General features: G+C 38.1%; 1 protein-coding gene across 2 annotated transcripts in view; it reads left to right on the plus strand.

Moving 5' to 3' along the window:
• The window catches only part of VCL (vinculin), a 114,247-nt gene that overhangs the window by 21,707 nt on the left and 78,684 nt on the right, over positions 1-13,856 (plus strand). The window lies entirely within an intron of this gene.

Raw genomic sequence — 13,856 nt, forward strand, 5'->3', positions numbered from 1 at the left:
AGAAATCTGCCACTAAGGTAGGAATTCACATGTTAAAATCAAATTCAACAAAGAAAACCTGATTTTTAAAAATTATTATTATTAGTAGTAGTAGTAGTAGTAGTTGTAAATGGATGGAATGCCTTTATTTGGTCATTTTTATGTGTGCTGTGGATCGAACCCAGTGCCTCACACATTCTAGGGAAGCACTCTGCCACTGAGCTACAGCCCCAAACTTACTGTATTTTTTATATCTTTATTTGATTTATTTTTATGTGGTGCTGAGGTTCGAACCTAGTGCCTCACAAATGCTAGGCAAGTGCTCTACCACTGAACTACTACTGTAGTCCCTGACTTGTTCTTGATGTACAGAGGTTCTGTTGTTATATATCTTCTTAAACTCAGTTTGAGATGGTTCTGTTTATGAACCAAATATAGATTTAATGTTGTTCTTTGATGAACAATTAGGAATGAATTTGATATTTTATAAGGACTGAAGATACATTGTAGTTTAATGCATAATGTATAGGTGCTTTGCAAGCACTATCTAACACTTTTCTTAAAACCACAAACTAGTTGGGTCTGGTGGTGCACATTTGTAATCCCATCATCTTGGGAGGATAAAGCAGGAGGATTGCAAGTGAGTTCAAAGCCAGCCTCAGCAATTTAGGGAGGCCCTAAGCAACTCAGTGAGGACCCCCCCCCGCCAAAAAAGTTGTGGGGATATGGCTCAGTGGTAAAGCGCCCCTGGGTTCAATCCGTGGTACCAAAACAAAAGCAAAAACAAAAACCTAAAACCAAAAAAACCTAACAAAAACAACAAATTAGCTGGGTGTGGTGGTGTGTGCCTGTAATCCCAGCAGCTCAGGAGATGGAGGCAGGAGGAAGACTGGTTAAAAGCCAGCCTAAGATATTTAGCAAGGCTGTTAAGCAACCTGATAAGACCCTGTCTCAAAATAAAATATAAAAAGGGCTGGGACTGTGGTTTAGTGGTTAAGCTCCCTTGGGTTCAATCCCTGGTACCAAACAAACAAACAAACAAAACAACAAAAACCAAAACTAAGTAGATTAATTCTGTCCTTTTTATTTGCCCAGCCTGGAATATGTTACCTGAAATGGTAGGGCTGATATTTCCTAACGAGTCTGTAACACCTATTCAACATCTAGGCTGTAGTATTGGTAAGCAAGTGAAACAAAAGGAAATTTAGTATTACTATAAAATCTTTCTCTTGTTTTAGACCAGAGCTCTATCTAATCTATTAATGTTACATGAAGAACAGTGATGAAATAACATCTGCAAAAGGCACAAACACAAATAGTATTACTGGAGATGGTTTACAGCTTATTTCTATCAGTACATCTTGGCCAGAGTGGCCTGAAGTGCAGCAGCTGTTCTCTTATTTCACTTTTGGGCAAGTTTAGAACTGAGTCTGTGCACAGCCCATATGTAGTCATAGCGAATTGTGTTTGCAGTTGTCAAAAAGAAAAGATAAAAATCTCTAGAAGAAAAGCTGAAAGGTATACCTCTGGAAGTGTATTTAGTAGAGGCATCATAAAAGTTTTTTTTTTTTTTCCTATGAACATTTTACTCAGTAGCTTTGCCGTTTGACACATGGGTATTATAGAACAGAATTTCCAGTTCTGGCTGCCTGTGAGAAATTGTAGTTTGAATGCCGCATTTTTTTTTTTTTTTTTTAACAAAGAAATAGTGCAGTGTTGCTTGTGGCTCTAATTTAATGGGTCAGGGTGTTTATGATGGCCTGGAGCCAAATTCAATTATTATATTGTAAAAGAGGCTCTGAATAATCTCCAATTAGCAAGCAGGATGGCTCCCAACATTAATGAAGACATTTAAAGACTATTGCCACCGGGTTAGTATTTCAAATTTTGACAATGCCTGTAATTAAAAATTTTTAAAAATAAAAAATAAAGGCTACATTGTTAGTTAATCCTGGTTTAATTTTAAGAGCTTGTTGATACCAGGAGGATTCAGTTATTCTTTCCTAAGGGAATAATGATTAAGAATGATTAAAAAAATGATTTGTGGAAACTCTGGGAATGAAAACCAGGACAATTGTTTAACTGTTGGTCAGGCTGCATTCTGATCCTGCATCTTTTTTGCCCAATGAGAACTTGAAGTTTTCTTGTCCTTCTTGCCATCTGATAGCTTTGTAGAATTACAGAATAATGCAAAATAACAGCAAAAAACATTAGACAGGGGTTGGGGTTGTGCCTCAGTGGTAGAGCGCTTGCCTCGCATGTGTGAGACACTGGATTCGATTCTCAACACTGCATATAAATAAATGAATAAAATAAAGATCCATCAACAACTAAAAAATATATTTATTTATATAATTTTTAATATATATTTTTTTAACACAGTGCCTTTATTTTTATGTGGTGCTGAGGATCAAACCTGGGTCCCACCCGTGCTAGGCGAGCACTCTACTGCTGAGCCACAATCCCAGCCCCTAAAAAATATATTTAAAAAATTAGACATCAGGGGCTGAGGTTGTGGTTCAGTGGTAGCATCCTTGCCTCGAATGTGTGAGGCACTGGGTTCGATTCTCAGCACTGCATATAAACAAATAAATAAATAAAGGTCCGTCAATATCTAATAAAATATATTTTTTTAAAAAATTAGACATCGTTGAATCTCATTCCCTTGTTTAAAAAGATAGTTTAGTGAAAAGGTTTAATTTACTGGGGCTTCTCTCAGTTTAGGATTAAACATGGGTTTGCTGTGGCAAACACCTCTGAGTGATTTTTAAGCAAATTAGTTAATCTCCTGTGCCTCTGATCCTGGTCTGTAAAATGGAATAGCAAATGGTAGCTGTCTCCTGAAGTTGTTATAAGAATTGAATGAGATAATAAAGAGTACCTGACTTGTAGCATGTACTCAATTAAAATTAAAAAAAATTTAAGGAGAAAACTGAATGAAATCAAATGACTACTGCAAAGGCAGAAGAAAGAAAAAGGGACTTATGTTTATTTGGCACCTGTCATCCACCAGGCTCAGTTCCAGGCGATTTACATGTGTATTACATCCTTTAGCCCTAAGCAATATTACTTTTTCCACTTTACTGGTAAGGAGACTGAGGCTCAAAGAGATTGTTACTTAGCTAAGGACATAGAGCCTAGTAATAACAGGGTGAGGTGAGATTGAGACTGCCTTATTCCAAAGCCCCAATTGTTTTTCCATTACTGTTACCTTCCAGAATGGGGAAAAGGAGTTTTCCTAACATGAAAATGGGTTGCTGTTCAAAAGTTCATTTACAAATGAGTTGTTTGGAATTATTTTCCCATAGAAACAATGTTATAAATGGTGGGTACATGTCTGGATTTATCTATAAAAGTTACAATGTAATTGCATTTTTTTTTTTAAAGAGAGAGTGAGAGAGGAGAGAGAGAGAGAGAGAATTTTTTTTTTTTAATATTTATTTTTTAGTTCTCGGCGGACACAACATCCTTGTTGGTATGTGGTGCTGAGGATCGAACCCGGGCCGCACGCATGCCAGGCGAGCGCGCTACCGCTTGAGCCACATCCCCAGCCCATGTAATTGCATTTTTGACATTTGGGAACTAAAACTTTTTAAAAAACATGTTTGCAATCTATCTATTAAAACAAGAGAAAAAAACCCCACAAAAATCAATTATATTTAACATTTTTTTTGAATAATACTTTGAAAAAAGCAGATTTGCTTTGAGGGCAGTGAAAAAGGTTTATGCTGTTTTGATTCTGGTGGGATTTTCATGATACTTTACTGGTCTAGACCTTTGTAGCATATCCACAGCTATTATTTCCCTTTATTTATAATCACACATGAGATAGGACCAGTGGTAGAGTCATTGTGATTGCTCTCAGCAATATTTAGCTTTCCCTTTTTGTTGTTGTTTTCATCAACTTTTTTAATGGCATATGGGAGTCTAGCTGGTCATCTTAATATAGTCATGAGAGTAGTATTAGAATTCGTGGGTGTATTGAAAATATAATGAAAATAAAATAATGATGGTTTTCCTGAGTTAATTGTTCAGCAATTAGAAGGAATGGAGAAGTTAAAGAAAGTGTGTGGGCAGATATGAAGTTAGTTAAATGTTAACTTACTTTGCTACTTGTCTATATCATTTTCCTTATTTCAGTGGGCACTTATTTTCTGAGCATTTGTTATGTATAGAAATCCATCTGTTTTGCCTCAGATCCATACTGCTAGATGGGAAAACATACGAGCAACATGAAAAAACAAGGGAATAAAGCACCCCAAACAAATCAAGATGCTCCAATAACCGAATCCACTGAAAACACAGTAGAAGTAATGTCAGAGAAGGAGTTTAGAGTGTGTAAACTGATCTGTGAAGTAAAGGATAGTGTAAGGAATAAAATCAAAGAGAAAACACAGGAAGTGAAAGATCACTTCAATAAAAAGTTAGAGATTGCTGGGGCTGGGGATGTGGCTCAAGTGGTAGCGCGCTCGCCTGGCATGCGTGGGGCCCGGCTTAGATTCTCAGCACCACATACAAAGATGTTGTGTCCGCCGAAAACTAAAGAGTGAATATTGAAAAATTCTCTCTCTCTCTCTTAAAAAAAAACAAAAAACAAACAAGTTCAAGGCTAGCATGGGCAACTTATCAAGATCTTGTCTCAAAATAATTAAAAAAAAAAAGAGAGATTGTGAAAAACAAGCTGGAATTACATATTGATGGATCACTAAACCAGATGATGGTGTTAATTTGAACTTAAAAATTATTCTCAAACTGAATGTTCTCTAAACATCAACAATTTGAAGCATTTACTAAGATTATATTTAGCTCATCCAATGATATTTTTCTCCCTACCAGTATTTATAAATATGCAATGGTTATTTAGTTATAACTAGTGAGAATAATACTGAATTCTCATTTAAGTAATTATTCCAATAACTAAATAAGTTGGAAATAACTAAAGGAGATTAGGAATGAAAAACACTACTTTTATGTTCCCATGAAAACTGCTTAATTTCCTATCAGTAAAAGCAGGAGTAAAGGGTGGGAGTTGGGGGATATTTATGTTATGTAGCATTTGCTTATGTGTGTTTGAAACTGATATGGAAATTGGTTTAAGTAAGTTTAAGTCACTTTAAATAGGATTCGATACATTACTCTTAAGTATGGGAATGTTAGTCACTTAAATATCTTGCTTGCAAGTTAGTAGTGTGCTTAAAACACAGGAAATGGAACCAAGAAGCCCAGATTCAAATTCAAATTCTGTAACTCTTAGAGAAATAATATCTCTAAGTTTCATTTCTAAAATGAAGACTTTGGAGTAGATTGCCACATTCTTTTTCATTCAATAGTTTTCAGTCTGAAATGGAAGGAACTCATCTTGTGTTTCTTTGAGGGAATTTGGGAGAAAGTGAGTAGTGAGGGGACATTCTCTGTGCTGAGGACCTGCTTTAAAGTGGTTGTAAAGTCTACAGAAAAATCTTGAGTTGAGGAAGAGAATATTTGTAGACTGGAAGCCTTTCACAGTACCTTCCTAAATAGGGATCTGGTAAGCAAGACTGCTCTGCTAACATTTATCTAGCCTTAATTGATACACTCAATCTCAGAGGTCAGTTAGAACAAACAGCTGCTGCAAAGTCAGCTCAACTTTAGTTCTAGGGAAATGATGTGGCATCAAATCCAAATCAGCTTGTTGACATTAGAACTTGTCACCAACATGGTTCATCTGTTGAACCCATGTGATTTTGTTCTCATTGATGTACACAGAGATTAATTTTTTGGAATTGGTCAAAATTTGAATCTTCAGGCACTGGTGGTTTCTCATTGCCTTATAAATTGTTATTTACCAAGAATATTATTGATACAGATTAGAATCTTTCCTGTATTTTTCTGATTATGAAGGCAATGTATACTTTTTTTTTTCAATTTGGAAAGTACAGAGAAGGATTAAAAAGAAAACAAAAATTATATGCATGACTTTTTCCCATGTTTCAGTCATTGTTTTCTGTGAATGTATATTTGGAGAATACCAGGATATTTTGTCATTAGTGAAATAACTGAGGGTTAAGTAAAATTTCAATTAACATTTATGATATTGGGGAGCTTGGCTAATGTACTGTGTTAATTAAGATTCAATCTTGTTGGGCTGGGATATTGCTCAGTGGTAGAGAGCTTGCTTAACATGTGAGATGTGAGACCTGAGTTTAATCCCCAGTAAAACACACACACACACACACACACACACACACACACACAAATAAATAAATAAATAAACAAATAAATAAGTAAATCTTTTTTATTCAGAAGGTTGAGGCAGGAGGAGGATGGTAAATTTGAGGCCAGCTCTGGCAACTTAGTGAGATCCTCTCTCAAAGTTGGAGGGAAAAAAACCCACAAGGTAGGGGTGGGGGTGCTGCTGGGGATGCAGCTCTTTGGTAGAGTGTCCCTGAGTTCCATCTCTGGTACCTGTTGCAAAGGGGTGAAAAGAGAAAGATTGAATTTTTAAATTTAATTTTTTTTTTTGTAGTTGTAGATGGACAGAATGCCTTTATTTTATTTGTTTATTTTTATGTGGTGCTAAGAATCAAACCCAGTGCCTCACACTCGCTAGGCAAGTGCTCTACCACTGAACCACAGCCCCGCCCCAGCCCCAGAAAGATTGAATTTTGCTTGTTGAATCAGAGGGCACAAACTTGGATGCCTGCAGGAGCCAAATAGGCAATGAGTGAATCAAGACTCTGGGAAGACTGTGGTAAGTTAAAACTGAGGCTTTAGCTGGAGAAGTTACTATCTCTAGCTAATTGCTTTCATTTGGAGATACTTGAGCCTAATGTTATCAGATCTTCCTAATTTTTAAGGAAGTCCAGTAATTTTGATTTCCTTTTAAATACGAAACTTCTCATTTAAGAAAATACTGCAGGTCAAACAAAATAGGTCTGGGTGTTACACTTGGCCTTTGTACTCCATTTTGTCACTCCTGACATAAATACTTCTCAGTTTCTCATAGAAACTTTTATTAAATAAAATATTTTAGAGAAGAGTTGGAGAAGGAGTTTCTGAACTGAAAATTTTCACTCTGTAGAGACACTAAGAGAGTTGCTTAGTATGGAAATGGTAAACCCAGATAAAGGGATCAGATGATGAGATAGCTAAGTGAAATGGGCTGGATGTTAAGAGAATGAGTCATACAGGAATTATATTCCCCATAAGGAATATTTGAATTCCAACGATTATTTTTTCCTGCTGCAATGCAGATCCAGTGTGACCTGATCTTCTGATATTTCAAGAAATATCAGGAATTTGGATCCCTGTGAAACATCTTGATTTTAAAAAACAGTCTGGATCAAACAAAAATCACCCCTGTCCCATTCTATTAAATGGACATATAATTTGCAACTTTTGGCCTTGATTACTGTTTCCTAAGTAAGCCCTACAAATTCTAATTTCATTATAAATTAATATATATATTGATAAAGAATTTGGAAATGGTAGACTAAACAAAATGAAACAGATTTCCTGACTAATGTTTATCTTAGATCCAAATTCCGCAGTAGATATGCCCATCACCCAGAGTTATATTTCTGTCTCCACTCATTTCTCCCATTACCTCTTTTATTTTGAGGTGGAGGTGAACTTCTTCCTGGTGAAGGTTAGTCTCTCCAGATTTTGTTCCTCTCTCTCCATGGTCCTTGCTTCAGAACCAATTTCTGGTTTCTTCTTTTCCTTTAGTCTATCAACATGCTTGGTTTTGTCCTAATAAAGTAAACACACTTTACTTTAATGCTTGGTTTTCTCTATTAAATAAATATAATTTCTTATGCCAGACATAAAAATTAACCCCAAATGGAACATAGATCTAAATGTAAGAGCTAAAACAAGAAACTTCTTAGAATCAAACCTAGGTGTAAGTCTTTATGACTTTGGGTCAGGCAAAACCTTCTTAGATCCTACACCAAAAACATAAGCAACAAAATAAAAAAAACCCAGAATTTGACTTCATAAAAATTAAGAACTTTGGTGCTACAGAGGCCATCATCAAGAAAACGTAATGTATATCTGAAAATAACAACTAAAAAATTAAAAAAAAAGGAAAAGAAAATGTAAAGACAACTTGCAACTTGGGAAAATATTTGCAGAAACAGATAAATCATTTAAAATGTAGGCAAAGAATTCAATTAGACATTTTCCCAAAGAAGATGTACAATTGATCAATAAGCACATATAACAATGCCCAATACTGTTAGCCATCAGGAATATGTAAATAAAGACCATAGTGAGACACCATCCACTAGATGGCTATAATAAAAAAAGACAGATAATAAGAAGTGTTGCTGAGTATGTAGAAAAATTAAAACCCGCATACATTTACTGGTGGGAATGTTAAATAGTGCAGCCTTTTTGGAAAATAGTCTAGCATTTCTTTGTTAAACATAGAACTATCACATCCATATGCATTAGTTTTTTGTTGCTATAATGAAATATGTGAGGCAGATTATTTAAGAAGAAAAAGAGGCTTATTTAGTTAACAGTTTTAGAGACTCAAAGTCCAAGATTGGAAGGTCTCATTTGTTCAGGTTCTGGTGAGGTGAGGCAGAACAAGGTGAGCATGTCAGGGAGCAAAAGATCCCATTTCAGTATAGAAAGGCAGGGAGAGAGAGACCTTAGTCAGGCTCAGGTTTTTATAACATGCTCTGGAGAGAACTCATGCTTAGACTAATCTTCTCTTCTGAGGGCAGTGCCTCCAATGATCCAAGAATCTTCCAGGAGGTCCCACCTCTTATACACCACTGAGGCTGGGGGTGTAGCCAAGTGGTAGAGTCCCTGCTCAGTATGCTTAAAGCCTTAGGTTCAATCACCAGCACCGAAAACCAGATTCTGTGCCATCTTTCATAATCATAATGGGGAGCAAGCTTTGAACACATGAAACCTACCGGGGCAAACCACATCCAAACAATAGCACCATATGACCCACCAATTCAATACCTGGGTATATTGACCAAAGCAAATGGAAACATGTATATACAAAATCTTGTACACTAATAGCAGCATATTCATAAGAGCCAATACATGAAAACACTTTAGATGTCTATGAACTGATGAATGGATAGACAAAATATGGTATAACCGTACAATGGCATGTTATTTGGCAATAAAAATAAATGAAATACTGATAGATGCTACAGCATGAAAGAAGCCTTGTCACTAACGAGCAGTCTACCACGCGGCCTGCGCAGTGGTTTCATTAATGAGGTTCTGGCATTCAGTTAGTTAGAAGAGATCAAAATAAAACACACAGACAGTACCTTATTTTAATGCTAGGTCCGAGACGGCTCGGTCTCCCTGTTTCCCTGCCTCCAGCCGCTCAGCAGGGCAGCGAGGATTACTCTGGGCTAGCAGGAGAGAGAGAGAGCGAACACGCCGGGGATCAGCCTTTTATTTGGGGGAAACAAGAGATTCAGGGGAGAATTCCATCCAATGAAGGTTGAGGGGGGGCTGTACTCCAAGGTCAGGGTCAGTGATTGGGTCTCCAGGGTCAGTGGTTACGCACACCCCCACACGGATGGGCTCTCTCATCAGGAAAGGGTCGGGATAACTCCGACACAGCCAGAGTGCCTCAGGCCCTTAACGGGAGTCACCCAATCACGTGTCAGAATGGCTCCCCACATATTCCCCCTTTTTATTCTTAACAATGAGGCGGCGGTTCACTCTCTGGAGTCCCCGGATTCTTGATTGGAGGACTCGCCATCCTATAGTTACAATACAAAAGAGAATTAACAGCAAAGAGAATAATCCAATAATGTACCAAGCGGAGTGCTTAAGAATATTTCCAGGGTTGAATCCATTTAATTCCTTCAATATTTGGTTAGCCAAAGAAGAAGGATCTGAAAAATCAGCTCTATTATTTTGAATGTCTTGGATATGGTGATGAAGTTCCAGAATATCCAAGCTATTATTACTATTTTGTCAAATACCTAATAAATGGTTTTTAACCTTCTCCCAATCCCAGAGAGAAGCATTGTACTTGGCAGCTGTAACACATACATACTTATAATTAGCATGGCATTTAAGCCTTTCCTTAAATTTTAAGGCTGAAAGTTCATTACCAATGTTAATAACAGTCGCCTCTAAGGCGTTTAACTTAGTTTCAATCCTTTCATCAATATTTACTTGATTACGCAGAGCCTTGGAAGTATTTTGAGCTAAATTATTAAGAAATTTTGCATGCTGAATATTCTGAGACAATGTCAGAGATGCAGAGACGGTTGAGGCAATAAATGAGACCAGTGCTAAGACACCAACAATTATGACTCCAATAGCACGTTTAGGTCTTGTTAGCTGGGCATGAATTTGCTGTAAAACTTGTAAACCAGCATCAGCATACCATGGCTCTGAAATATTAGCAGGTAATAAAACAAAAGAGGGCTGATGAAGTATCAGCACTCCTTTTCCTCCATTATACCTAGAAATACAATTGGTTAGATTGCACTTATTACAAGTAACAAAATATCTATCATCTATCCATCTAACTTTTACATTTCCAATAATTAAAACATAAGGAGATTGGACACAGGCTCTTAGGCCATAGCAAGATCCCTCTTTACAGTTCTTGCCAACACATTTTGGTAAAGGTTTATCGGTAAAATGTAAATACTCTGAGGCAGCAATTAAACGCCAAATATCTCTTTGAATGCCTCCTTCACTATAAGTCAAAATATTACTAACAAATCCTGCAGGTGTCATAGCAGAATTTCTTCGTAATTGTCTCTTATCAATTTTTGGAGACCAGTCTAAAATATACCCACTAGCTTTAGACACCTTATGTTGAACAGGAAAGGTATTTACACAATCCATCCATTTAGGAAAGGTGCCAATTTTAATTATAGAACTATTTGGACAGTGGGGTACCGGTGGAGGTTTTGCAGAAATGACTGGCTTGTTATGGGAAAGTCCCATCTTAATTATTGATCTAGTATTAGGTTTTAAGTCTCCATAAATAGAATTATTTGTCAGTCTAGGTTTACCAATCGCTGTCTTTTCTTCAAATGATACTTTCAGACAGCCAGCATGTTTATCATGTGACCAACATAAAGGTAATTGGGCACTGTAGCCAGAATAATTAAATCTAGTCACATGACTGGGAGTAATATGAGTATCTGTAAATCCTCCCATCATGAATGAGTCATTAGTAAATACTGGAATAGATTCTCCAGTCCACACAGCTGGGTGTACCAGGGGTGGATCTGGGAAATAAGTCCAATAAGTGTCTACTTGATTCCCTTTTACCTGACAGCCCAGTAGGGCAATTACTGTCGCTACCATCAAGACTGGTGTCCTGTTCTTTCCTAGGCGTCGAAGTATTTGGGAAGCCTGGGTTGTCAATTTCTTCACATCTTTCCATGAAATCAGCTTCTCGGCTGGTTCAATCTGGTCTTTCTTCATCTTTTTCCGATATCTCCTCCTTCTGGGTTGTGGCTCCTCCGTGTCTATCCTCAGTCGCTTGAGTCTGGGTTCTATTTCCTCCATGTCTGATGGCACGTTCAGGCACCCAGATGGGACGGAAAGCACCTTCTGGAAAAATACAAGCATGCCCTCGGCCCCATGATATTACCGGATCTGGGCCCTTCCACTGACCAGTCTGTAAATCTTTCCACAGAACTCTGCCTAAAGGGCCTGTCACCGAGGGAGACATTTGTCTCTCAGCAGCAGTGTGACCTTCTGTGTCACAGTTTAAAAAATTTAAAACAAATAAGGCATGATTAAGACTATTTTGGGGAGTCATTATCTTATTCCCCCTTTTTAATTTTTGTAATTGAAGCTTAATAGATAAATGAGCTCGTTCTACAATGGCTACCACGCGGCCTGCGCAGTGGTTTCATTAATGAGGTTCTGGCATTCAGTTAGTTAGAAGAGATCAAAATAAAACACACAGACAGTACCTTATTTTAATGCTAGGTCCGAGACGGCTCGGTCTCCCTGTTTCCCTGCCTCCAGCCGCTCAGCAGGGCAGCGAGGATTACTCTGGGCTAGCAGGAGAGAGAGAGAGCGAACACGCCGGGGATCAGCCTTTTATTTGGGGGAAACAAGAGATTCAGGGGAGAATTCCATCCAATGAAGGTTGAGGGGGGGCTGTACTCCAAGGTCAGGGTCAGTGATTGGGTCTCCAGGGTCAGTGGTTACGCACACCCCCACACGGATGGGCTCTCTCATCAGGAAAGGGTCGGGATAACTCCGACACAGCCAGAGTGCCTCAGGCCCTTAACGGGAGTCACCCAATCACGTGTCAGAATGGCTCCCCACAGAGCAGATATTGTGTGATTCCATTTATATCAAGTGTCCAGAATAGGCAAATCTATAGTGACAGTGGATTAATGATTGCCTTATATTGGGTGGAGGTGGAGAAAGGTTTAGGTTGAGGGGCAGTAATGACGACGGTTACTGGGTTTCTTTGGGAGTGGTGAAAATGTTCAAAATTGATTGTGGTGATGGTTGCATACCTGGGCATATGCATATACTAAAACCCATTAACCTCTCTCTAGCAGTTAATACTATTGACTGTTCTTGAAACTCTATTCCTTGGCTTCGCCCCCCAACCCCCCAACAGGGATTGAACTCGGGCACTTAACCACTGAACCATATCCTCAGCCCTATTGTGTATTTTATTTAGAGATGGGGTCTCACTGAGTTGCTTAGTGCCTTACTTTTACTGAGGCTGGCTTTGAACTCAAAATCCTCCTGCCTCTACCTCCCAAGCCGCTGGGATTACAGGTATATGCCACTGCACTTGGCCTATTCCTTGGCTTTTGTGACATAACTCCACTATTCTTTCCTCCTACCCCCATCTCCAGACATTTCCTTCTTGGCTCTTATCACCAGTTTTTTTTTTTTTTTCTTTTCCCTAGAACTGGGAATTGAACCCTGAACCCAGTACTCTTCCACTGAGCTGTCCTCCGAGCCTTTTTTTTTTTTGAGACAGACTCTTGCTGAGTTGTCTGGATAGCCTTTGATTTAACAATACTCCTGCTTTAGGCTTCTGAGTAGCCAGCATTACAAGGGTGCTGCCACCATGCCTGGCTACCAGCTTGTTCTTTAACCAGTTACTCATCTATTTTTTTTCTTTGTTTGTTGGTTGGTTTTGCTTTTTGTTGTTGTTGGGTTTTGACCTCATTTATTGTCCATGGATTTTAGAACCATCTGATTTTTACTTTCAAATCCATTTTTTCCAGTCAGGAGTTAACTGAGGAACCATCAACTCAGTTATTTATTGAATATCTTCATTGGAACATCCTGGTGTTAATTCCTTTCCTCCCTTTATGACCTACTGACCAAATCACTTGAGTCAGGAGCCAGGGAGTCAACCTAGATTTCTCTTTACCCTCCATACGGTGTGAGTATCATGTAGATGCATCTCTTTCTCTGTCCTCTTAATCTCCATCCACATTGCTGCTGCTTAGTTCATCTTTATCTTTCATTAAGACTCCAAACTCCTTGAGATCAGGGGCCATATGTGTTTTATTCATCACTGACTATAATTTGTATGTTATATAAATTCTTTGTTGGTTGAGTAAATAAACTAGATTAACTTGTGTTTCTAGTTTTCTTCACTCTGGTCTATTTTTTTTCAACATTTTTTTATGCCTTTATTTTTCACATGAATCAAGGATCGAACCCAGTGCCTCTCAAGTGGTAGGCAAGGCTCTACCAATGAGCGACCACCACAGCCCCTGGTCCTTTCTTGCTGTTGGATTTTTCTGTTTGAAATTCAAACTTAATACTGTCTTTTGCTGATACACATTAAATAATTTCTCATTGCTTAGCAGATAAAGTCTAAGCCCATTGCATTGTATGAAAGGCTCTCTATGATGTGACCCCTTTCTGCTTGTCCAACTTCATTTCCTCTC

This window comes from Spermophilus citellus (assembly GCF_964194105.1).
Source record: "Spermophilus citellus genome assembly, chromosome: 15".
NCBI classification, from domain to species: Eukaryota; Metazoa; Chordata; class Mammalia; order Rodentia; family Sciuridae; genus Spermophilus; species Spermophilus citellus.